Genomic DNA, 6,414 nt, shown 5'->3' with positions numbered 1-6,414 from the left:
AAGAGGTTGATGTTTTAAAGAGAAAGTAGCATCTAGAAAAATGAAAATATGGCCATATGCATTTAGCTTAACACTTAAGAGAGACAATAAGCATAGTGCCCGTATTAGGATGGCAGGAGAGAGTCAATTTAGCATTGCTCTGCCATCTAGTAATAACCAACATTCTGGAAATCAGATAGGTGATTCCATTCTGTATTTTTCTTAGAGTTCTGTGATCTTGACAAGATGTACCTTCTTTTGTCTCTATTTTTGTCTTGCAAATGAATTTAGATGACAGATTTCTTTACCTCTTCTACTTTGTAGATCCATGAATTAATTTGTCAGAGGACAGTAACTAGCATTACCTTGAACTCAGGTATATTGATGCTGCCTGGCAGCAAATGATGGTGGAACAGGCAGAGCCAGTGACAGTGGACTGCCCCTACATAGACATACCCACCTTGTAGTTTGAGTCTCAAAAGCCAGAAGCTGGGCATTTGTGATTCAAGGAAGGCTTCCGGGCTAGAAGATGTTTTTTCTCTACCACTGTCCATTACTTGCAACCTGGAAACTAGAAGATGAAAACATTAATTAAACATCCATGGGTGCCTGTTTAGTAGGCATCATATGCTTCAGTTTGTAAATAGTATTGTAGCCAAAATCAAGTCAGATATCCCAATTGCATTTGCCTGTGCCTCCATTGGCTGTGTGCTGGGTAAATATTATACCTCTTGTGACACAAACCTGCCAAGATAATCCTAATACTTTTCTAGTATTGAAGTTCTCCCCGGGAGGAACTGTATATGGGAAGACTGTGGTGAGCTCTGTTGCACACGGTTTCACACACCTGTTTGGTCCCTATAAATTTCCAATTATTTTTCTTCCCTGCTTAGAGTGATTAGGGCATCCTCCTTTCCCCTCCAGTAGTTACAAAAAGCAGCACTAATGTGAATCAGAATGCCAGAACGGTTGAGATCTTTAGCTTTTAACCTCCCCAATGAGCCTGGCTTAAGCTTTCAAAGGAGCCTTTAAGCCTTTCTGTGTTATGCTGTCTCCTGGTCCATGGGCAGGAGAGCAGGAAAGTTTATAATCACCACAGGGGAGTGTTTACTAAGCTGCTCTAATTGAAGGGAGAAAGAAGGATGAGTACTCATGGCCCCAATTTTAAACCGACTGGACCAGGAGTCTGGCATGGAAAGACAACTAGCTCTTCATGAATCAGTGAAGAGCTAGATGCATACACATTTTAAGTTTATCCTCACGGAACCTAAGTTATGAATTATTATAACCATGATACAGATAGTTCAAGAAGGTTAAATCTTTTGCTCAAGTTCCCATTTCTGTAAGGCGAAAAATCATGATTAGAATTCAAGTTAACCTGTGATCTTTCTTCTATTTCCTAGCCTGGTAGAGATGCAGGAGTATAGGGTTCAGGAGGTATAAAGCAATGTGAATGGCTTGTAATATCCATTTTTCCCCTGGTGTCAAGAAGCTGATTGTAAACCAAGCACCAGGGGCTCAGTTCTGTAATCCTGGTTATTCGGAGGCTGAGATATGAAGCTAGTCTGCATAGAAATGTCTCTAAGATGCTAATCTCCAATTAACCTCCAATAAGCCAGAAATGGAGCTGTAGCTCAAATAGAAAAGAACTAGCTGAGCCTTGAGGGAAAAAAAAATTATAAGGTTCAGGAACAGAGTCCAGGCCCTGAGTTCAAGCCCTAATACTAGCTTAAAAAATAACTGAAGACAAATGAAGAGAGAAAGTGAGGAGAATGAAGTTGTAATATTCAATAAGCCTTGTGAAAGTAGAAACTGAGGCTATCAGTGAGTTTGAAAGGATCAGGTAGAATAATGAAAGGGTTACATTGAACAAGTAGTGTTGTACTCATAAACTTACATGTTGAATAGCAACCCCTTGTAAATGTTTAGAAGCAAAATCGTGAAGAAAGAACAGAGAGCAGAGAGTGGGAATGAATTACAGGTGGAAAAGGCAGGCGGGGAGAGAAAGCAAACCAAGGCTGAATTTGTGGAGACCTACCTGGGGCCTACAGAATCTTCTGCTGAGCAGCTTTAACATTATCCGCGGTGATTCCCACAAATGAAGCCCTTGAAAACCAAGGCACTGGCGTCTCAACCTTACTATTCATTGCTAATTTTCCTTTGCTCCTCATTCTATCCAAATAACAATACAGCTTGTGCCTCTTCATGGAAACTCTCATACTGGAAGGCCTTTCCAAAGCCTCTAGAGATTTGCCTCTTTCTGCCCATTGTTGCTTCTTTATCAAGACCAGGATTGAAGCCGGGCACCATGGCTCAAGCCTGTAATCCTAGCTATTCTGGAGGCTGAGATCTGAAGATCGTGGTTCAAAGCCAGTCCGGACACAAAAGGACCTGAGACGCTTATGTCCAACCTGTAGAAAAAAAAAAGATAAGGATTGAATGTTTGTAATCTTCCCTTAGTCTGCAAGATGACAGCAGAGCCTCCTCATACCAAATGCTCTAAATACATTTATCATGTTCTAACCACATGGCAGATTTTCCATATACCCTGCGACTCCTTTTAGATCACAGATCCTTTAAGGTTAGTGCAAGAAATAAGATGGAAAAGATATGTATTTGATGTTGGAAAGTCATTCCTTTGCCACTTTATATCTCCTGGCCCTAGATGATACCCAGACGCGGGTATTTACATGTACCTTTGTACTTGGCTTTCTTTTGTTCTTTCTTGGATATGAACCACAGATCCGTCTCTGAATGTTTATGGAGTGTGAACCAATCTTATGGATAGTACATGTATCCTAAAGTGTTTTGTGGTCATACCAGGCTGATGAGGGAAGGTAACGAGGATTTTAAAGGGTCAGAGGTATTTTTGCAGAAAAGTGTAATTGAATACAATGAGAAGGACTGCATGACTGATGGTGAATGAGGCAGCAAGGGGAACCGGACATTGGCACTGTTCCAGGCATAGAATGATAATAGCTTCCATTGATCTTTACAATGGAGAGAAGGACTCCAGGAATAATAGAACCACAGGTTTTCGTAAGTCCCTTTACGGCCTGGTTTCGTCATCTGTAATCATTTACAACTAACATTTAGTAGCTGACCATGCCCTCATTTCTACTCCATGGAGTGCAACTTGTTCTCCTTGTAGGCTTGCCAAACATAATAGGGAGTAAAATTTTGTCAATGAAAGAGAAAGAGCACCTATTCCCCTTACCTAATAGGCCATTTAGAGCCTGAAACAGAAACGAGTTCTGTGAATGTGAGTCCCCCAATTCATTCCCATGAAATGCTCAGAGCCACAACTATTTTGTGATTACCTCTTATCCTAGCTGCAGAGCATCCAGGAAGGGAGTTTAGATCCTGGTGGGGTAAGAATCGGACATACTATCTCTAACTCTACTGTTACAATCCCTACATGTCACTAGGGAGGCCTTGAAATCTCCCTCCCTCCCTCCCTCCCTCCCCCCCCTCCTCTCTCTCTCTCTCTCTCTCTCTCTCTCTCTCTCTCTCTCTCTCTCTCTCTCTCTCTCTCTCTCTCTCTCTCTCTCTCTCTCCCCCTTACTTTGTGTCTATCTTTCTCTCTGTCTATCTGTCTCATTCCTTCTTTTGGAATAGAAGATCTAATCCCATGTTTGGGTGAGGAATGCCTAAGACCATATATCTCATTCATTTCCAGAGTGTACAACACTCTGGAAAATAGAAGAGGATTTGCCCAAGGAGGGGATAGGTAATGGCTGAACAATAATGAAATTCTTTCAAGCTATTGACCTTCCAAGAGCTCTATAGACAGTAGGGTAACTTGTAAGGTACCCCCAAAATGGAAATTGGCCTCAAAAATCTGTGTAGTACAAATTTCACCCAGGACAGTCTCACTTCCAAGCATGTAACTCTATCATAAGTGACTGAGAATCTCTATACAACTACTTTTCAAAGATACTGGATAGTATGAAGTGGGACCTCCCAGATACATATGAGGAAGAGGTCCAGGAGAGCCTGGTGGGTTGTTTTCTGTGTGTGAGTTCATCTAAATACACCCACCACAGTTATGTCTATGTCTACATACTAGAAGTATGTCTATTTGGCTACAAAGTTCTAGCATTCATGCATATTGTTTTGTTGTGTTTTGTTGTTTGTTTGTTTTCCAGGACAGGGGTTTCAAATTAGGTTCCTGTGCTTACTAGGTTGGCATTCTGCAACTTAAACTATGCATCCAAAATTGTTCTGTGCTAATTATTTTGGGGACAGAGTCTAAGGAATTATTTTGCTTGGGCCGGCTTTGAACTACAATCCTCTAACCTTGTGAGTAGCTACTATTGCTATTCACTTTTTTTCTTCTTTAAGTTATATCTTGAAGAACAATTTATATGAGTCTACATAAAAATCCTTTTTCCCTTCCTAGTTCTAGAGTTTTACATGTAAGCACTAAATAAAGAACCTAATGATGCATGATTATATTTAAGCTTATTACATTCTAAGAATTATTGTTTAAGTGTTGTTATATATGCACACTACTTTTCATATTCTACAAATGTATGTTTCTGATTTTAAAACTTATTTCTCATAGAATCTGAAAATTCATAAGTAGTATTTTAGGATTATTTTAATTGAAATTCTTTTTATTGAAATTTCTTTTTGTATTCATGTCCCTAAGTGGGAACATTTAAAATTTATTAAATTTCAGACACTTCCTTTAGAGATAAGAACAATTAGGACTATGGCTACTATTGCTAATACTTTACATATTAATTTCACTTGTATTTAAGATTTGTATAATACATGTTATCCCTAAAATTGAATTAAATATAGTTGTTTTCAGGTTGTCAATATTTTTTTTTATTGGTCATGGGACTGAACTCTGGGCCTGGGTGTTGTCCCTGAGCTCTTCAGCTCAGGACTACTGCCCTATCCCTTGATCCACAATGCAACTTCCAATTTTCTGGTGATTAATTGGAAATAAGAGTCTCACAGATTTTAGTGCCTCATCTGGCTTTGAACCACAATCCTCAGATCTCAACCTCCTGAGGAGCTAGGATGACAGACATGAGCCACGATGCCTGGACTAGATATTTTTAGTATCTGGACTTTGTGTCGTGTGGATCTAGGATATTATCAGGTTTTCACAAACATGAAATCTTAGGTTTTTCTTGTTATGCAAATGAAAACTCTTATGTAAACAAAAACATCATATATACTGCATGTGTGTGTAATGTTGTTTCTATTGTTGCTGTTGTCCAGGGGGCTTAGCCTATGCCTCTGGGCACTGGCCCTGTAATTTTCTGCTCAAAGCTAGTGCCTAGCAGGAAGTCATGGCTACACAGGAGGCTGAGATTTGAGAATTGAGATTCAAAGCCAGCCCAGACACTAAAGTCTGTGAAACTCTCATCTTTAATTAACCACTAGAAAATGGGAAGTGGAATGGTGGCTCAAAGGGTAGGGTGGTAGCCTTGAGCTGAAGAGCTCAGGGACAGCACCCAGGCCCAGAGTTCAAGTTCTACGACCCACAAGAAAAAAAAATAATAAAGCTAGTGCCTACCACTCTGAGCCCAAACTCCACATCCAGTTTCCTAATGGTTAATTGGAACTAGGAGTCTCATGGATTTTCATGCCTAGGCTGGATAAATACTGAGATCTACAGATCTCGCCCTCCATCCTAGTTAGGATTAGACCTAAACAACTAGCACCCAGCTATATTTTTTTTATTCTGTACTTTGACTCAAAGATATTTTTGATCGTAATTACATAGTTCCCTCTCTTGTTATGGGTTTATTATTTTTTATTTCAATATGTCATCTAACTGTACTCTGCCCTCCTACAAGGTAGAGGTTATGATTGGAATTTCTTTCTTTTCCAGATGGTTTCCTTGCTTCACCACTGCAATTTACTAAATGTTTTCTGTCCTGATTTGAATTCCTTGGGGTTTTTTTGTTGGTGGTGGTGGTGATGGTAGTGGTGGTGATGGTAGTGGTGGTGGGGCTTGAACTCAAGGTCTAAGTGCTGTTCCTGAGCTTTTTTGCTTAAGGCTAGTTCTCTACCACTTTAAGCCAGAGACCATTTCGTGTTTTCTGGACATTAACTGGAGATAAGGGTCTCACAAATTTTCCTGCCCTGGCTGGCTCTTAACATGATCCTCAGATCTCAGCCACCTCAGAAGCTTTAGTTACAGGCGTGAGCCACTTTACCTTGGTAGTTTATTTGTGTGCCTCTGCCACAATATTTTACTATTTAGCTTTCACTTAGATATTTGTATATAATTTCAGAGTCGTTTTTACTAAGGCTGCTATATTTTAGAAATTCTATATTATTTTAAATTTTCTTATTAGTCTATTTTGCATATTGGGTGTTGAAGACAATATTGCTCATGCTCTGCCTCTTGAGCCTCATCCCTGCCATTGGTTTTACTTTGTTTCTGATACAAATTCTGTTAACCTTGCA

This window comes from Megascapheus bottae, chromosome 15 (genome assembly GCF_031878675.1).
Source record: "Megascapheus bottae isolate mThoBot1 chromosome 15, mThoBot2.hap1, whole genome shotgun sequence".
NCBI classification, from domain to species: Eukaryota; Metazoa; Chordata; class Mammalia; order Rodentia; family Geomyidae; genus Megascapheus; species Megascapheus bottae.
This window is presented reverse-complemented; position numbering follows the sequence as displayed.